Source organism: Lynx rufus, unplaced genomic scaffold, assembly GCF_022079265.1.
Source record: "Lynx rufus isolate CCGP_SWC_20201006 ecotype Redwood Valley unplaced genomic scaffold, mLynRuf1.p SCAF_10, whole genome shotgun sequence".
Lineage (NCBI taxonomy): Eukaryota > Metazoa > Chordata > Mammalia > Carnivora > Felidae > Lynx > Lynx rufus.
In genome coordinates this window covers 58102330-58123022 of record NW_025814824.1, presented here as the reverse complement: position 1 = coordinate 58123022, position 20693 = coordinate 58102330, and the positions used below count along the sequence as shown (strand labels likewise).

Below are 20693 nucleotides of genomic sequence, written 5' to 3'. Positions count from 1 at the left end.
CTGCATAATGTTCTACCATAAGGATACATGGTAATTTATTTAATCTGTCTTTAATTTTGGAGCCTTAGGTCATTTTTAAAAACTATTATGCATTTATTCATACAGCAAATATTTATTAAGTGCCTACTATGTCCCAGGCACTGTTGAGTCACCAGGGTAGAGTGGTGAAAAGGCTACCAAGGAAGTTCTTCTGGTGCTTATTTTTTGTGAAAGGGGCAGAAAATTAACTGTACATGTAAACCAACAAATAATCAGATGCTCATAAGCACTCTACAAGTAATTGGGCAGTTGGCTACTCTAGATTAGGTGTTAGGGAAGGCCTTTAAGATGGTGACACTTAAGCTAAGATCTGAATGAGAGGAAGGAATAAATTGTGAAAATCTGGGCCATGAGGAGAACATCATAGGGAGAGGGAAGGGTTAGTGCAAAGGCCCTGAGGCTAGAAAGATCATACAAACAGAAGAAAGACTGATGTGTACAAGCCAGGTGGATGAGGATAGAAGTGGTAAGAGATGAGGTTGAAGGGGTAGGCACAGGGCGGATCGTGAACTTGGTAATAAGCCAGGGAAAGTTTAGATTTCATTCTTCCTGTTGTGGGAAGACTTTGCAAGGTTTTATGGAAAGGAATGCTATGATCTGGTTTATATTTTTAAACATCTCTTTTGCTGCTGTGATGAAATGTTTTTCTAACTGTGGTAAAATACACCTAAGCATATAATTTACCTTCTTAATCATTAAAAAAATATTTTTTAACATTTGAGAGAGAGGGAAAGAGAACACAAGCAGGAGAGGGGCAAAGAGAGAGGGAGACACAGAATTGGAAGCAGGCTCCAGGCTTTGAGCTGTCAGCAGAGAGCCCGATGTGGGGCTCAAATTCACATGCCTTTGAGCTGTGAGATCATGACCTGAGCCAAAGTCAGCCGCCTAACTGGCTGAGCCACCCAGGCGCCCCCTTCTTAATCATTTTTAAGTGTACAGTACAGTAGTGTTGAGTGTGAATATACTTTTCACATTATTGTACAACCAATCTCCAGGGCTCTTTTATCTTGCAAAACTCTGTATCCATTAAACAGTAACTCCTCATCTCTCCCCAGAGCCCCTGGCAGCTTCCATTCTACTTGCTGTCTCTATGATTGAGTGTTCTATGTACCTCATATAAATGGAATCATAATATATTTGTCTTTTTGTGCCTGGCTTATTTCACTTAATATAACGTTGTCAAGGTATGTTCATGTTGTAGCATAAATGTTGGAATTTCCATTTTTTTAAAGGCTGAATAACATTCTGTTGTATGTATATATAACACATTTTGTCTTTTCATTCATCCATGGATGGGACACTTGGGTTGTTTCCACGTTTTGGCTATTGTGAATAATGCTGTTAGGAACATGGGTGTACAAATACCTCTTAGCGACTCTGCTTTCGGTTCTTTTGGGTATACACCCAGAAGTGAAATTGCCGGTTCATTTATACTTTTAGAGTTTTGAGGAACTGCTATACTGTTTTCCAAAGTGGCTGCACCATTTTACATTCCAAATCCTTGCCAGCTCTTGTTATTTTCTGTTATTGTTCTTAATGGTAGCCATCCTGTTGCATATGAGGTAGTATCTCATTGTGGTTTTGATTTTCATTGCCCTACTCATTAGTAATATTGAACATCTTTTCATGTGCTTGTTGGTCATTTGTTTATCTACTTTGGAGAAATGTGTATTCAAGACCTTTGCCCATTTTTTAATCAGGTTTGGTTTTTGTTTGGTTGTAGGAATTCTTTATGTAGTGTCAGTATTAACCCCTTATCAGACAGATGATTTGCAAATATTTTATCCCATTCTGGAGGCTGCCTTTTTACTCTGTTGGTTGTGACCTTTGCACAGAAATTCTTACTTTGAAGGAATTCCAATTAATTTTTCTCTCGTCTGCCTTTTGCTGTCATATCCAAGAAATTGCTGCAATCCAATATCATGAAGGTTTTCCCGTGTTTTTTCCTAAAATTTCTAGTTTTAGTTCTTAAGTTCAGATCTTTGACTCATTTGAGTTAATTTTTGTATATAGGGTAAGGTGTAAGGGTCTCTCTTCATTGTTTTGTATATGGATATCGAGTTCCCAGCACTGTTGTTGAAGAGTGTTCTTTTCCCATTGAATTGTCTTGGAACTCTTTGACCCTTTTGGGGTCACTTGAATCATATATGTAAGGGTTTATTCTTGGGCTCTCTATCCTGTTCAGTTGGTCTATGTATCTGTCCTTATACCAGTACTACAGTGTTTTGATTATTGTAGCTGTGTAATAAGTTTTGAATGATGTATTTCTTTTTTTTAATTAAAAAAAAATTTTTTTTTTTAAATTTTTTTTCAACGTTTTTAAATTTATTTTTGGGACAGAGAGAGACAGAGCATGAACGGGGGAGGGGCAGAGAGAGAGGGAGACACAGAATCGGAAACAGGCTCCAGGCTCTGAGCCATCAGCCCAGAGCCCGACGCGGGGCTCGAACTCACGGACCGCGAGATCGTGACCTGGCTGAAGTCGGACGCGTAACCGACTGCGCCACCCAGGTGGCCCCCCCAAAAAAAATTTTTTTTTAATGTTTATTTATTTTTGAGACAGAGAGAGACAGAGCATTAACAGGGGAGGGGCAGAGAGAGAGGGAGACACAGTATCCGAAACAGGCTCCAGGCTCTGAGCTGTCAGCACAGAGCCCAAGGCGGGGCTCGAACTCACGGACCGTGAGATCATGACCTGAGCCGAAGTCAGATGCTTAACTGACCAAGCCACCCAGGTGCCTCCAAATGATGTATTTCTTTAGCATAGATTATTAGAATAGAATTGAATCAAAGGATATGAACTTTTTTCAGCTTTTGTCTCTTTTTGTATATTTTTTGCACATTCATATGCATCAGTTTATGCTTCCGTATGAGAATGCCTGTCTCACTTCCTTTTCACATTGAATAGCATTCATAATACCAGTTACTTTCTGAATGATTGATGAGAAATGGTTTCTAATTGTTTCAATGAATATTTCTGTGATTACTACCAAGGTTGTATAGATTTCATATGTTCATTTGTTACTTAGTCACTGCTTTTTTAAGATTTGTCTTTTGCATAATTTTCTTTTCTTTTGGGATATTCCCCTTTTCCCATCCCTTTGCATAGGAACATTAATCATCTGTTATACTTGAAAAAAGTTTCCCAGCTTTTAATTTTTTAGAAAATTGTTTTTAATGTTTAAAGAGAGAGTGGGGGAGGGCCAGAGAGAGAGAATTTCAAGCAGGCTCCACAATGTCAGTGCAGAGCCCCATGTGAGGCTCAAACTCACAAACCGTGAGATCATGACCTGAGCCGAAATCAAGAGTCGGATGCTTAACCAACAGTGCCACCCAGCCCCCCCCCCCCAGCTTTTAATTTTTAATGAATTTTTTCCCATTCAGATATTTAAAATTATTTTGGGAGCAAATCTGTCAGTGTAGTCCTTTCTGAAATGTATTTCATTGCTCTTATTTTTAGGAAATCTGTTTCCATTCAGATGGTTCCCTACATTTTCTTTCTCAGCTCAGGGCTTGATCTCAGAGTTGTGAGTTCGGCTCTGTGTTGGGCTCTGTGCTGGACGTGAAGCCTACTTGGAAAAAACCACATTGTAATGATAGATATTTTGAGATTATTGTTTTGTGGCATTCTGTTTTGTTTTGTTTTTTTAATTTATTTTGGGGAGGGCAGAGATGTAGAGGGAGAGAGAGAGAATCTTAATGCAGGCTTTGATCCCATGACCCTGGGATCATGACTTGAGCCAAAATCAAGAGTCAGATGCTTAACCAACTGAGCCACCAAGGTGTCCTGTTATGTGGCATTCTTGTTTTGGCCTTTGGAAGGTCATTGCCCTCTAAATTTAATTTGTTTTTATTTATAAGACGCTTTTGTAACAGTAAAAAGTAAGGAGAGAGGAGATCAATAAATTTACTGTGGGAGCTTAAATTTGATACTTGTATAGAGTTGTCCTGCCGTAAAGATTTTTATTTAAGGTGATCATGTCTGTTTTGTGTGAATCTGGTCAGGTTACACACTTTTTTATTTAAGGTTTGGGAAAGGCCTGTCGAATGTGATTTGGGCAGGGGGGTGCAGGGTTTGTAGCAAAGTGCCATCTATTACAACATCTGTGCAAAACCACCCAGGTTAGTCAGTGTCTAAAATGCATATCATCAGTGGAAGTGACCACAAGGACATTGGCATTTTCAGTGAGCTGGCCACATCTCCTGAATGCGGGGTGTTAGAAGTCTATAGCCATGGGCATGATCCAGAGCAGGGTATCAACTATGCAGTCACATGAGACTCACCAGGAATTCCCTACAGGAACTTCTGTTTTCCATCAAATATGGTGGAAATTACAAGATATTCCTGTGTTCTGATCTGTGTAGAAAACATTCTCATGTTTCTTGCATCTCAATCATTCTCATGTCCCTTTTCAGCAACTACTTTTTCATTGTCTTCCTCAAAGTGAAGGAGCTAGTTGTCTGTCTGTGCTTTTCTGTTTCTTAACCAGTGCTTATACTATAATTCATTTATTTTCTTGAAGCATTTATATAAGTGTAGCCCATGCTCACTGGCTTTTTGGGTCATATTTTATGTTAGTGTCTAATTTTTTTTTTTATGTTTACTTTTGAGAGAGAGAGAGAGAGACAGCATGAGTGGGGGAGGGGCAAAGAGAGAGGGAGACACAGAATCTGAAGCAGGCTCCAGGCTCTGGGCTGTCAGCACAGAACCCGACACAGGGCTCAAGCCCATAAACTATGAGATCATGACCGGAGCCAAAGTCGGACATCTAACAAATTGAGCCACCCAGGCTCCCTTAAGGAGATATTTTCAAATGCAGCCCAAACTATATGTATGTATGAGAGAATTCATTTTATCTTTATAATATCAAAACAATGAAAAAAAACCTAAGTGTAGTACTTAATGTTACAAATAAGAGATGGTTCATCCCTGGGGTGCCTGGGTGGCTCAGTCAGTTAAGTGTCCCAACTCTTGATTGTGGCTCATGTCATGATCTCACCATTAGTGAGTTCAGTTCCGAGTCAGAATCCACACTGACAGCACAGAGTCTGCTTGGGATCCTCTTTCTCCCTCTTTCTCTGCCCCTGCCCTGCTTGTGCTTATTCCCCCTCTCCCTACCTCCCCCTCTCTTTCTCTCAAACTTTAAAAAAGAGGAAAAAAAAGAAGAGATGGTTTATCCTTAACAGTAAAATTAACAGGCTTTGTTGAACAACCTAGATCTGTATGTGGTTAACTCTTTTCATTGCCTGTCCAATGGATATTTTAAAAGTATTGTATTGGCGTATGATTTGCCCTGAGATTGAGCCACTGGAGCGGTTTAGAATGAGAGTCATAGCAATTAGAATTGCTCCCAAGATGCTCCCTGTTTACCAGATCAGAATGAGCAAGGTACCTTTAAGATCTCTGCTTCAAAGGGTGTGCGTTAAAGCACGTCATGCCTCGGAGTCCGCTCTTTCTCATTTGTCCTGCTCCAGAGATTAAGTATGCCATGATGTGCAGTGTGTGCTTTATTTGCACCCTTGCCTCTCCATTTCTGATTTGATGTGGGTCTCTATTTTTTCCACTTTCTGACTAGCTTGGGTTTCTTTATTCAACCCACTCGGGTTTCTTTATTCAACCATCTTGAACTCCTTTCTGGCTGATGGCCTTTCACCTGGTTCTGCTTTAGCACTTCTCATCTTCACTGCCTTAAGAACTGTCATGGTTTAGTCCCTGGCATCTCACACCTGTGCCGTGGGAACAGCAGTCTGCCTACTCTTCCATCCTAAAGCTGGCTACATTATGGGAGGCTTTCAGTAGAATTGGGTTTGGGTGTGCATTTGCTGCCCCTTTCTGGTCTTTAGCAACTATAGCTGGCAGCTGCTGATAAATAACCTTTCCACTCTGATAGGTGGTAACACTTGTGGGTGGAAGTGCTTATTCTGATGTTTTGCATTAGATCACATCTTGTCATGGTTATAGATAATGTATAGCCTGAATAGTGCTAGGCCAATACACCTTTCCACTATGTAGCTTCATCTTATTAGGTCCTTTCAGCTGGTTTTGGTGGAGGGAAGGAAATGTTTAGGGAGGAGGGTGAGCAGAGCTAACTTGAGGAAAGTTTGGAATTCTTTTTGGTCTCCTTGTTCTTCTCTTTTATTATCCATTCTGCTTTTGTGTCTCATTTCTTCTTGGGAATTTGCCTATTGAGAAACACATTGGAATTACCACTGCTATGAAATATCACATATCATTAATTTGGAACCTACTGAGTGCTTGCCATATGCTAGCACCCTTGCCAGAGTCAGTGAGACTTAGTCCTTGGCTTCAAGGAGTTCTCTGTCGAATGCCCAGAAGACTCAAGTGAATACATATTTGCATAGCCAAATGATTAATGCTATGTTAGAGCACAGAATAGAGGCCACTAATTCAGCAGTAGTGGTTGGGATTGGAGTGAGGTTACAATCAGGAGACTTGGCAGTGGATGTGATGACAGCACAACCCGATTCCTGACAGTGTTAACAGTGGAAAACTGCCTCTTCATTATAAAGGTCATAGACTCCCAACAGGAAGGCCATTCTCTACCCAACACCTTCTTTGGCAGGTCCCAAAAGTGTATACCATTTTTTTTTCCTCTGATATTTTTTCTCTACGTGAGTGGTTCTTCAGCATCTGGACAAGTGATTTTTATTTTTATTATTTTTTTTTTTTAATTTTTTTTTTTCAACGTTTATTTATTTTTTTGGGACAGAGAGAGACAGAGCATGAACGGGGGAGGGGCAGAGAGAGAGGGAGACACAGAATCGGAAACAGGCTCCAGGCTCTGAGCCGTCAGCCCAGAGCCCGACGCGGGGCTCGAACTCACGGACCGCGAGATCGTGACCTGGCTGAAGTCGGACGCTTAACCGACTGCGCCACCCAGGCGCCCCTGGACAAGTGATTTTTAATCTGCAGCTCTTGAATCATGTGTTTGAACACCTTAAAATAAGAGATGCCTCTCCTTTTTTGTGTGTTCTCTACTAGCCAACATTCTCCAAATATGGACATCAGTGACAACAAACAAAAGAGAAATGGGGCCTGCTCTTGAGGAGTTTACAGTTTCATGGGGGAAACAGACATTTAGTAAATACTGGAAGGTATTGTGAAAAAAGTGTCAAAGAAAGACCATAGCCTCAGAGTCAGCTCTCCTATAAAGGTCCTTCAGATAATCATCTTGTTTAGATAAGTCTGTGATGTCTTAGAAATGCTAAATTTAGAACCAAATGAAATTTTATATTTACTGTTTGGCAGACTGTCACTTTTGTATAATTTATTTATGGTTTTTGTTTATGCTGTGTGCTAGAAAGTGTATTTTCAGCAGTAGAACCCTTCATAGTCACAAGATTAGAAGTTAGTTTTCCAGAAGCAGTTTGTGAATTTCAGTATGAGATATTCCTTACATGTATCCTAAGATTATATTGTTCCTCCTTTGTAAAAAGTAAGGAAAAGGGAGCCTGGTTGACTTGGTTGGTTAAGTGTCGGACGACTCTTGATTTCAGTTCAGGCCATGATCTCAACAGGTTGTGAGATCGAGCCTAGAGTAGGGCTCTGTGCTAACAGCACAGAGACTGCTTGGGATTCTCTCTCTCTCTCTCTCTCTCTCTCTCTCTCTCTCTCTTTCTCTCTTTCTCTCTCTCTTTCTCTCTCTCTTTCTCTCTCTCTCTCTCTCTCTCTCTTTCTCTCTTTCTCTTTCTCTTTCTCTCTCTCTCTTTCTCTCTTTCTCTCTCTCTCTCTCTTTCTCTCTCTCTCTTTCTCTCTCTCTCTCTCTTTCTCTCTCTGTCTCTCTCTCTCTCCCTCTCTCTCCCCCTCCCTTCCTCCCTCCCTCTGCCTCTCTCTGTCTCTCTCTCAAAATCAATAAACTTAAAAAAAAAAAATAAGGAAAAGACAGGCACCTGGCTGGCTCAGTTGGTGGAGCATGTGACTCTTGATCTCAGGGTTGTGAGTTTGAGCCCCATGTTGGGTGTAGAGATTAGTTAATAAAATCTTTATTTAAAAAATTTTTTTAATGTTTATTTTTGAGAGAGAGAGCACAAGCAGGGAAGCGGGGGAGAGAGAGAGAGAGAGAGGGAGAAGGAAGGAGAGGGAGAGGGAGGAAGAGAGAGGGAGAGAGACACATAATCCGAAACAGGCTCCAGGCTCTGAGCTGACAGCACAGAGCCCGACTCAGGGCTTGAAATCAGGATCAACGAGATCATGACCTGAGCCGAAGTTGAACGTCCAACCGACTGAGGCATCCAGGTGCCCCTAAAATAAAATCTTTAAAAAAATAATAGGGGCGCCTGGGTGGCGCAGTCGGTTAAGCGTCCGACTTTAGCCAGGTCACGATCTCGCGGTCCAGGAGTTCGAGCCCCGCGTCAGGCTCTGGGCTGATGGCTCAGAGCCTGGAGCCTGTTTCTGATTCTGTGTCTCCCTCTCTCTCTGCCCCTCCCCCGTTCATGCTCTGTCTCTCTCTGTCCCAAAAATAAATAAACGTTGAAAAAAAAAATTAAAAAAAAAATAATAAGGGAAAGACTGCAACTCTGACAAGAAATTTAATTCCAAGTTCAGTTGGCTAACCAGCAAATTCTACCAAACAATTAAAGAATTAATCTGTAACCTCAGTCTTACAGAAACTACAGAGTAGAGAAAGAGAAAACATTCCCGATTCATTTCTTTTTTTAAAAAACGTTTTTATTTATTTGAGAGAGAGCGTGTGCATGCAGGGGAAGGGCAGAGAGAGAGAGAGAGAGAGAGAGAGAGAATCTCAAGCAGGCTCCACTGCTGCTAGCAGAGTCTGACCCAGGGCTCAGTCCTGTGAACCATGAGATCAGGGCCTGAGCAGAGACCCAGAGTTGGGCGCTTAACTGACTGAGTCATCCAAGCATCCCATCCCCAATTAATTTCTATCTTATCTTATCTTATCTTATCTTATCTTATCTTATCTTATCTTATCTTATCGAGAGAACAAGCAGGAGAGGGGCAGAGAGAGAGAGACAGAGGATTTGAAATAGGCTCTGTGCTGACAGCAGAGAGCCTAGTGTGGGGCTTGAAGTCATAAACCAGGAGATTGTGACCTGAGCAAAAGTCAGACACTTAACCAGCTGAGCCACCCTGGTGCCCCCCCCCCGCTCCCCCTCCCCCATTAATTTCTAACTCTAGCATAATCTTTGTAAAAAAAAAACTTGATGAGGACATTATAAAAATGGAAAATAACAGCTAATTTCATTTAAGAACACAGATGTTGGGGCACCTGGGGGCTTAGTCTGTTAAGCATCTGACTCTTGATTTTGGCTCAGTTCATGATCTCACCGTCATGGGATCAAGCTCTACACGGATCGAGGAGCCTGCTCGGGATTCTCCCTCTGCCCCTCCCCTGCTTGCGTGCTCTCTCTCTCTCTCTCTCAAAAATAAATAAACATTTAAAAAAATTTTAAAAACATTTCTCTCCCCCTCTCTCCCTCAGAACAAAACAAAACAAAACATAGATGTAAAAATCCTAATCAACATGTTAGCAAAACAAATCCAACAATATATAATAAGGGTAATAAATAAGACAGGATTTTATTAGGAATGCAAAATTGGTTTAATATCCAAAACCAGTCAGTGTCAGGGCACCTGGGTGGCTCAGTAGGTTAAGTGCCTGACTCTAGACTTTGACTCAGGTCATGATCTCGAGGTTCATGAGTTCGAGCCCTGGACTCTCCATACTGGCAGTCTGGAGCCTCTTGGGATTCTCTCTCTCTGTCTCTGTTTCTCTGCCCTCCTCAGCTCACTCTCTCTCTCTCTCAAAATAAATAAACTTCAAAAAATGTATCTTTATTGGGGCGCCTGGGTGGCGCAGTCGGTTAAGCGTCCGATTTCAGCCAGGTCACCATCTCGCGGTCCGTGAGTTCGAGCCCTGCGTCAGGCTCTGGGCTGATGGCTCAGAGCCTGGAGCCTGTTTCCGATTCTGTGTCTCCCTCTCTCTCTGCCCCTCCCCCGTTCATGCTCTGTCTCTCTCTGTCCCCAAAATAAATAAACGTTGAAAAAAAAATTTTAAAAAAAATGTATCATTACAACAACAACAACAAAACAAACCCAGTGAATATAATTCATATATTTAAAAAAAATTTTTTTTAATGTTTATTTTTGAGAGAGAGAGACTGTGAGCAGAGGAGGGGCAGAGAGAAAGGGAAACACAGAATCTGAAGCAGGCTCCAGGCTCTGAGCGGTCAGCACAGAGCCCGATGTGGGACTCCATCTCACTAATCATGAGATGATGTCCTGAGCTGAAGTCGGACACTTAACCGGCTGAGCCACCCAAGTGCCCCAATGTAATTCACATATTAACAGAAAAATTATGTGATTACCTCATGCAGGAAATTTTGATAAAATTAAACATCCCTTTATAATAAACTTTTAACAATTTAGAAATAAAAGAGAACTCTTTTAATTGCTATAGGGATCTGCAAAAACCTACTGTAAACATCATACTTAGTGGTGAAATGTTGGAAGTTTTCTAGTTTGGGAATTAAATAAAAATGCCTATTCTCATTGTTTCTATTTAGCACTGTACTAGAGGTCCTAGCCAGTGCAGTAAGACAAGACAAAAGGAAAAATGTATTTGAAAAAAAGAAACTGAATGGTCATTATTTTCTGCCAACAGGATTATATATATATAGAAAATTCAAAAAGATTATGCTAAACTATTAGAATTAATTATGTAATTATATATTATAGCTATATAATTATATAATATACATGTATATAATTATATCATATTTTTAGAATTAGTAATTATATACAAAACCTGGAATAAATCAAAGAACAAAAATATGTAAGACTTGTACAGAAAATATGAAGCATTATTGAAAATATTTTATTATTTTAAAAAAATGTTTATTTATTTTTGAGAGACAGAGCACGAGCAGAGGAGGGACAGAGAGAGAGGGAGCCACAGAATTAGAAGCAGGCTCCAGGTTCTGAGCCGTCAGCACAGAGCCCTACCTAGGGCTCGAACCCATGAACCGTGAGATCATGACCTGAGCTGAAGTCAGACGCTTAACTGACTGAGCCTCGGTATAGTTTTATTTTAAAAGTGAGGGGACTTAAATTACTTGAGTACTTCAGGAAGAAGTTTTTAGCAGTCATTCAGTTTTTTCCTATGTTGTAAAAATTGATTTTAAAGAGCAATTTTGGAGTCAGAAGTCTCAAAAAGCTCTTGCTGCAATCAATTACTTTGTCTACAAGTGCTGTGCTATCCCTAGCCACATGTGGCTATTTAAACTGATTCTGATCGATTCATTAGATACACTAGCCTCATTTTGAGTGCTCAGTAGCCACATGTGGCCTTCTTTTGGATGGTGCAGATATTGGCCATATCTATCACAGAAAGTTGTATTGGACACCCTTCCAAGAAGGCTTTGTATCTTTTTGAACAGACACCAAATAAAATTTTAGGAAGACTGGGGTTGAGCAATTGCTCTCTTACAATTTACCACCTGCCACATTAGTAGGTCTAAAGTGGCCCAGTTTAAAGCCTATCCCACTGATTGGGTGTTTATTAGAAAGATACTAGATTTTCTGGTGAAGAAAACTAGAGAAAAAGTTACAGTACAAATATCAAACTATCCAACTTTGAGTTGTGGGATTACTGTTTACATCTGGGCAGACTTCTTGGGTTAAGCCCTAGGAGCCCAGGTAGCTAAGATCATAACCATGAGAAGATTTCTTGTGGAGTTTGCCTCACAAAGGATTGGCTGAGGCCCAGGGGGATTCACAGGAGCTTTAAAGGGTGGAAACCCTGGAGGACTGTAATTGATTTTTGCTGCTGGAATTTAGCACTTGAGGAATCTGGTTTTTAAGATTAGAGAGTTCTCAAATGGTAATTTCCCTTCCCTTTCCCATTTTTTTTCTTTTCCTCCTCCTATCATCACGGAGCCAATATCCAAGTATACAAGAAAAGTGGTTTCAAGAGGGTCTGGATTATGTAAGGAAGCTTGTGCAACTGAGGTTCTGCTGGAAGATCTGTAATGCTAGATGAGTCTACAGCAGTAGACTGGGAATTGTGAGTGACTCACAAGTTAGGAACAGATTGCATTGGATGCATCTAAAGGTGTGGATGGGATTTATGACTCTTGTTATGAAATGAAGAAAAAAATAAAAAACTTTACAGTTTGGATGTAATCATTTCCAAACTGCCTGCTTTGGAAGACTGACAGTGTTGGGGAGGAAGAGTCAGCTAGGTAACAGGACTACATAATGGGGGTATGGGGCTGCGGGAGGGGATGTGTTTTTTGGAGCCTGTTATATCCTTCTAGCTTCTCTTTGTCCAGGAATTGTAAAAGCTTGTGATTTATTGCTGGAACTTTAATTCAGAGTTGCTAAGCACTTGGCTGTTGTATTTCAGGCTGTAGGTTTGGACCATGGGGTTACAGAACCAGTGCTCAGTCAGACATGGGAGATAAATGTACACAAATAATTACCATATAGTGTTAATCATAGGTAGAAATTCAGAGGATTCTGGAACATCAGTTTAGTCGGATTCCTTAATTTTCTGCTAGAGGCAGCTGAGGCCCAGAGCAGGAAGGAGACTGGTGTAAGGTAACGCTAGAAGAACTAGAACCTGAGTTTTGTTTTTTTGTTTTTTTGTTTTTTTGTTTTTACTGATTGGACTACCCTAAAATGTGATCACCATCCTTGAAGGCATCATCTAATTCCTGTCTGCTTAAAGACCACTTCTTGCATGATGTCCCCTTGACAGCCCTCCTCGCCTCCAATACTACTTAACTGTCCTTTTCTTGAATTTATTGTGCTTTTATGGAATATATTTCTTCCCTTTTAGATCCTGAAGGTGATCAGGACAAGCACCATGTCGGCTGTGGTCTTTGTACCTCTTCATTTCCCATCCTTAGCAGCGTCTGAATAACTGTCAGGTTTAAAGTTTCCAACCTGCTTGCTTCTTTGTGAGATACCTTGATCTAATCACCTCCTTTTGCATCAATAAAAATTCCACTTCTCGGGTCACATGAATACATATTTCGAATTGAGTGAGGTCAGTTACTGTTTGCTCAGTTCTGGAGGAGGGAGGAGGCAGGGGCCAGCAGCCATACTGTAGAGTGAGAAGATGTGTACGTTTTGAGAGACAGGGCCGACCCCAGGGTCGCGTTCGGTAGCTTGGGCCTTGCTGAGCGCGCGGCTAGAGATGCGGGCTGGGCCGGGCTGCGCAGGGACGCCGTGCGACGGGCTCTGTTGCCGGAACTAGTCCCAGTCGCGCGCCCGGACGCGCGCAGTGCCGCCCCGCCCCCTCCCCCGCGGGGTGGAAACAAAGGGGGCTCGGCGCGCGGAGTCGAGCCTTGGGGGAAAGGGGCGGAGCGTCTGGCGGTTTCGCGCTTTGGGCTCGCTAGGTTCGTTCCTGTAAGGGGACTGGGTGGAGAGGAGGGCGGCGACCCAAAGCAGAGAAGTGGGAGTGCCGCGTGCTCGCGCATCCTGCGGCCTGGCGGTGAGGGGCGTCGCCTGCGCGCGCAGCGGAGGGTAGTGCGCCGGCGCGCGGCACGCCGTGTTCGTGAGCACTGAGGTGGGGTGCGGCGGGTGGGACGGTGTCGCGGCCCCGGCAATTAGGGCCCGGGGGCCGAGAGGATGGAGCCCCCGAGGCGTTAGCCGACTCTGTCAGCTCCGAGCGTGCAGCTGCTTCCTGGCGCGGCCCGTGTGATGGTGCCGGGAGGAAGGAAGCGCCGTGACAGCGCCTCGGTCGGATCCCGGGTTCCGGGGGTGAGGAGGCCCGGGGACGGCGGAGCTGGCGAGCTGGCCGCTGGCTGGGCGAGCGGTCACAATAGGAGGCGGCGGCCCAGCGCGGAGCCGCGGGAGCAGCCCCGCAGGGCGGAGCTTCCCCTCGCAGGTACTGGCCGCCCGGCCGTTGGTTCCCGCGTGAGGGCGGGCCGGGCCCGAGCCGTAGGCCGTAGGGAGCCTGCGGGGCCGTTCCCGGCAACCAGGAGGAGGTGTGGTTGCCCGGTGCTTGGCGGGCGCGGCCGGGCGGCCCGGCGCTCTTTGTTCCCGTGGCGGCGGCGAGGAGGTGTGGGTGCAGCCAACGGGAGCGCCGGCCCGCCGCCGCCTGGCAGATGGCCTCGCTCCCTCCCGTTTTGCCGAGGCGCAGGTGAAATGATGTCACCCAGGAGAACGCGGAACCCGTTCGGAAGGGTCCTTTCGCGTCCTTCTGCCGCTGCGGGTTTCTGGACAGGCTGCGTTTTGTTTCTCAGGGGATGGAAGTTCTTTCAGGGCTGAAGAATGAGAGAGGTTGGTTTTGAACCAGGAATTTTCCAAATTATCGAGGGCCAAAGAAAATAAAGTTTTTGTTTGCGTTGTGTAGGACTTGTAAAAGACACAGCTTTTTCTTTGTGCCACAAAAGTTGGGTATGCTAGTTATTCCACCATAAATAGAAATGAACACTTCAACGTATGTCATTGCTGGCATCATATGAATTGCCTTCTCTTACGTGGCACACTTTGAAAATTTAAGTGTATGCAACTCAAACACAATTGGTTTGTTACTTTAAAATTGCAAGCCTTTTGGGATCTTGTTTGGCCTTGATTACAGGTACTATTGTTAATATTTCAATTCCTTTAAATAGGAAGCAGCCCTGGTAACTGAGCTCCAATTAAAAAACAATCCATTCTCCGTGTTTGTATAATCAAAACTTAATAAAAATCTAAGGACAGTTGGGATGAAAGTAAAATTGTCTTCGGAAAACACTGGCCATACGAATAGATGGGACTTATATAGAAGTAACAATACAGACCAAATTTTGTATGTATTTTTTTATTTTTTATAAATATATAAAAATGTATATAGCATATAAATATAAATATATTTGTATATAATTTATATATTGGGACATACTTGCAGTCGGAATATGAAATCACTAACTGGATTTTTAAATGAGAATTGTATCTCTTCACATACTTTTCTTTCTCCAGTTCTTGCTAGTTTGTAAACTTATTGGCATAATATGTTTCACTTTTTGAAAGCATACTAAACCTTAAATCATTTCATTACATGAGTTCAGTTTTAAGCTGATTTCTATAATTTTTCTTTAAGACTTATCTCTAAGAGATTTGGTAGACTTTAGAGGCTATAGTTAAAAAAAATTTCACCACAAACTGGCCATGTGGGCCCCAGGGCCTCATCTGTAAAATATGAAAGTTGGATTTAAACGTTGGCTATGGTCCCTCCACCTCTGATATCTTCAGTGATTCTAGAAGGTAATTTCTGTTTCTGTACTTGTCGAGGTTTATATACTCATTCTGTTTTTATCGCTGAACTGAAGGTTGCAAGTATTAATCTGAGTAAATGTTCAGAATTTACTAGAGCGACCTGACTTTTGAGGAAGGTGGATATAAGATGGCATAATTAGACATAACTGAATCTGTTAGCATCATAATGTGGAGTGTAGGTCTATTGTCTCTCTGCCAACAGCTTTGGATGAACCTTTTAGTTACATTACCAGACTATTTGTGCTCATTTTTACTTTATTTCAAGGTTGTGGTGGGAAGTATGGGTGAGAAATCCTCAAAAATCTCAAATGATTGGTCTGTATGGAAAGTTCATTGGTCAAGATTATCTTTGTCTTCTACTTCCAGTCTGTTCCATCTATTTCTCTGTTTGTGCTGTCCCAGTCCCAGCTTTGTTTAGCCACCTTCAGTTTGTAATTCACTGTGCTGGTTTGTGGGTAGTGTCAGGGTCTACTAAATAGTTTTGGTTATTTTCCTTTTAACTACATATATCAGACCTGTGTTTTCACTTCTGTTTTACTTTGGTTAACTCATAGCTTGCTTTATTTTTGTCTGGAGGGAGCATAAAGATTGTAAACACATTTGAATGTAGTTTTGGTCTAGTTCATTCAGCAAATGTTAAATTCTTGAAGTGACTACCTTGTCTGGAGGAGATCAAGCAAATGCTTCAACTCTGTATAGTAAATTAACAAGTGAGAATTTGAGCAAAAAGAGGAAGAGGGGCCATCTACACAGTCTCGTTTTTCCTCACATCCTGTATCTTTTCATGTTCCTTTTTTAAGGATGTCAGCACCTTCTCACTCTATGTTAGAAGGGCCCTATTTAGTTCCTCTTGAATTGCCCCTCACTAGACTGAGTCTTGGAGGGCAAGAATAATTTTTCCCCATGTATTCACAGCATGTAGCACATAGTAGGCCTGCTATAAATATTTGAATTAATTATGAATTTTATTTAAGAATTACAGTGATCCTATACACACTTTTTTTTCAAACAGTTATGTATTTACATACATAAATTTTTTGTATTGATTTGGACTGGTCATGGTCTGGATACTTTCCAAATCTATGTAATTCTTAGAAATCTTGAAGAGGCACTTTAGAACAGTGCTCTAAGAGGTTACCAGCCTAAATAAAATTATTTTAGATGTACTTCCTTGCTGGGAGAATAATCCTTGGGCAGGCAAATCTGGATGTGGAAGGAAAAGAAAATAACTTTTTTTTAAAGTTTATTTATTTATTTAGAGAGAGCACACACTCACGTGAGTGGGGAAGGGGAGAAAGAGAGGGAGAGAATATCCCAAGCAGGTTCTGCACTGTCATCACAGAGCTTGATACAGGGCTCGAACTCACAAACTGTGAGATCATGACCTGATAATCTAGACCAAGAGTCAGATGCTTAACCGACTGAGACACCAGACACCCCAGAAAAGAACTTTTATTTAAAATAATATGTAGCTCAAAAAAAAAATGTAACTCTTATTTTCCCTAACCTTTATGAACGCCTTCTCAAAAGATGTAATGGTTAGAGACCTCCTTAGTTGCATGTACATCCACCCTCTTCCGAGTAACTTATGGGACTGTGGGGGTAGGGAAAGAATGGTGGAGCCTTTCAGCTATTTTCAGTAACCCTGGTTCTGTTGTGCTCCCAGAAAGACATGAACCCAGTTTGTTGTTTGCCTTAACTCAAGAATAAAAATAATAGTTTTAAAAAATGATTGCCCCAGGGGTGCCTGGGTGCCTCAGTCAGTTAAGCATCCAACTCCGTTTCAGCTGAGGTCATGATCTCATGAGAATGTGAGAACAAGCCCAGCATGACTCTGCATTGACACACAGTGTGGAGCCTGCTTGGGATTTTTTCTCTCCCTCTCTCTCTGCCGCTCCCCTGCTCCTGCCCTTACTCGCTCGCTGGCTCCCCCCCCCCCATAAACAAACATTTTAAAAAAAGAGAGATTGCTTCAGTGCTAAATAGCAGTGATCTTTCTCTCAGTAGGTAGTAGCAATCCTTGAATGGTCTAAAGTCTGCGTAATAGACCAGCAAGCATATAGACCATTATTTTATTTAGCAAATACTTATTTGTTAAACATTTAGGTTACTTCTAGTTCCCTTTTAAATTGTTGCTGTACTGTGATGAACCTGTGTATGCATGTGGTTTTTCCCATATTTTGGGGTATTCCCATATTTTAGATTATAACCTGGGAATTTATCAGATGAAAGATTACTGATTCAAACTGTTCAAATAGTTGATAAAATCTACCTGATTACTTTCCAGGACATTAACATTTGCCATCATGGCAGCTGTGAGAATATGTGGATTTTTAGATAACTTGGATTCGACTTTTTCATTTTTAAGGTATCCAGTCATGGACTTAGAGGAAGGAGTAAAAGACTTGGTGGGGTCAACATTAAGCACTTGACTTTTTATTGTTTGTTTTGGTTTTTTCTTCTTCTTCTATTAGGCTGTGATTTGAGTCCTTTTGACCAGGTGGTATGCTGTTAGTAACAATGAACAGTTTTGTTTTGTTTTTTTTCTTTTTTTTCTGGAGAGTAATGTGGCTGTTTCGGAGAAGACTATTTGGGCCTTTGAGCAATTTATTTTGAAGAAAGTAGATTATTTTAATGCTGGCCTAGAAGTCCTGTACCTGCATATCCTCTACCACACCTTTATAAGAAAAATGTAAATGAATGAAGAAGGAAGCTGTCACCAGAGGTGATTTTGGAGGAAGCAAGTTATGGGACAATATCTGGACCTAAGTCCTATGTTATTTTTAGCATCATAACTGATAACAATTACATCGTTCAAGACAGATGTTAAATTGTGGGTTATATTATCCCACAGGGAAAGGCCACATTAAACAAGATGGCCTAAAATAGTGTTGTATTAGTGTTTAAAAGGTTAAACTTTTCCGTGACTTTTCTGAAACAGGTGCTTTCTTAGTTATGCTGGGTAAATTAGTTATATAGTTACATGTAAACATTAAAGATGAGAAGTATAGGGAGTTGCAGATTAATCAGGTCTCAGGGATGTTTTCTTGGCAGGACTTTTTAAACATAGGTTGCATCCTGAGAGAAGATTGAGTTACTGTATCTTTGTAATGTTCAACAGTTGCTAGACTAGAGAAAAACAGAATTGTATCTGCTTCCAGATACAGTACACCGTAAGTAATTTTGAGTGAGGAAGGTATAGGGAAGTAGTGGAAGGTTACGTCAGAAACAATTTACAAGGAAACATTTACTTTTTGAATACTTAAAATAACTTTAAATAGACTTTATGAAATAGTTTTTTACTAATTAGATTATAAAGAAGATGTTACTTTTAAAATCCTTAAATTACAAGGTGTTTTAGTGGATTGAGCATGAACTTTAGAGCCAGATAGACTTAGCTTCAAATTACGGCTCTGCGGCTTTAAGCAAATCGGTTAACCCTAACTTGCAGTGTGTAAAGATCAGAGAGCCCCAGTTCAGTTCCTAGCATGAAGTTAGCTATTACCAGATTGAAGTTTTAAAAACTGCTATATTGCTTAGATAAAAAAAAAAAAAATGTCGTAATTTGTATCTTTCATCAAATTAATACAGCTAAAATTCTGGAGAAGAAACTTTCTTCAGGTATACAACACTTTCGATTTGACACATATATGTCATGTTAGTTTTCTATTGTATGTAACAAATTACCTCACATTTAGTAGTTTAAAACACAAATCTGTTATCTCATGGTGTACATGGGTCAGGAATCATGGGTTAGCTGCAGGGCCCTCTGTTCAGAGTCTTACTTGGCTGGTGCCATGATGTCATCAGAGGTTTGATGTCCTCTCCGAAGCTCAGTGGCTGTTGGTTCAGTACGGCTCTTGTAATTGTAGGACTGAAGTCCCCCCATTTTCTTGTTAGCAGTCAACTGGTGAACGATTCAGCTCCTAGAGGGTGCCCTCCTGTCTGCCACATTGCCCTCTTCATATGCCTTCTGGCAACATAGCAGTTGTCTGCAGGTTTGGAGGAGAATCTCTTTTGAAGAGTTCTTCTTTTAAGAGCTTTCTCTAACTCCGGTCTGCCTTGATTAATTTAAAATCAACTGACTTGGGATCTTAATTCACTTGAAAATCCCTTCATTTCTGTGAAGGGGTTCATATCATTAGGTTATATAATTTAACCTAACCATGGAAATGAAATCCACACTATTTACAGTCCTGCCTACACACCATGGAGTAATGGATTATACAGGAGATGTGTACCAGAGGTGGGAATCTTGGAGGCCTTCCTTCTTAAGAATTCTGCCTCACGTGGACATACAAAATAATTGTGTATAATTTTATCTTATCCAATGGGTGCACCTGGTTTCATGCCCATCTTATTTTGTCCTGGATCTATAAACTACAGCATTTGAATATACCTTTTCTCCATTATATTGTTTGTTCTCCCTCTTTATAGGCATGGAGCTTCTGACCAAAGGAAATTGTCATAGGTAAAAGAGGAATATGCTTGAAAATTATTAACTTATGACCACAAGGGTCAGGGTTGGCCAGTTTCTTGTTTGGTTGGTTGGTTGGTTTTATACCTCTATAGGACTGAAATCTTAAGTTTTCAAAGAAACAGAGAATTAAGGAGAGGAAACCTCACCCTCTGATTTCTGTTGACCAAGCTAGCTACTTGTGCTAGCAGTCTATAAGAGTGCTACTCATGCAGACTGCTTTAGAGATGACAGTTGAAGGCAAGTGAGCTTATTAAAACACTCTTCAAAGGTACCTTGCAAACTATAAGCTTAAGAAGATTGCAAAAAGAATATGAAATTTAAAGGAACAGACTGTTTTGAGAAGAGAATGGCTTTAAAGTGGTGAAATCCTTAGATTGAGGAGTCAGGAATGTGAAATACACTTCTTTCTATGAAATCTTTTATATGTCTTCAGATAAACTCAAGGCTCCTACCTCTATTCTAATTTTTGCCCGTATTGCATTTAATACATTATCCTATAGTTGGCTGCTTTGCATCCTTTTTTTTTTTTTTTTTTAACTACAGTAAGCTCCTTGAGGGTGGGATCCATGTTTTATCTTCTTTCCTAACAACTCTTGACTTGGGGAGGCAGTCATAAATGTTCCTTGATTCAACACTTCATACCTCATCATAGTGGTAAAGAATATTGGCACATTCATGTTTGTGGTGTGGAGACAAGTTTTAGCTCAGGTCAAAACATTTTAGTAGTAGTAGTAGTAGCAGCAGCAGTAGCAGTAGTAGTGAATTGTAAAGTTAGTGCCTTCAAGTGATATACTTTTACTCCTAGGAAGGTGTTTGGAAGCACTTTTAGTCTTATGAACAGGCCTGGTTATCTGTTTACCAGGCTCATAGCAAACCAGAACAAAAAATGGGCTAAGGAAGGTTATTATAGAAGTATTATTAATATAA

At 41.2% G+C, this 20693-nt stretch overlaps 1 protein-coding gene across 3 annotated transcripts in view; it reads left to right on the top strand.

Annotated features, from left to right (window-relative positions):
• Positions 1-20693, top strand: part of RNF38 (ring finger protein 38) — a 131049-nt gene that overhangs the window by 66717 nt on the left and 43639 nt on the right. Inside the window, exon 1 of one of the 3 annotated variants that reach the window (XM_047066341.1) lies at positions 13810-13913. The exons of the other annotated variants lie outside the window; for them this stretch is intronic. The gene's annotated coding sequence lies outside the window, so the exon portion shown is untranslated. Of the gene's footprint in view, positions 1-13809; positions 13914-20693 lie in introns of those variants that run through there. 3 annotated transcript variants of the gene reach the window in all.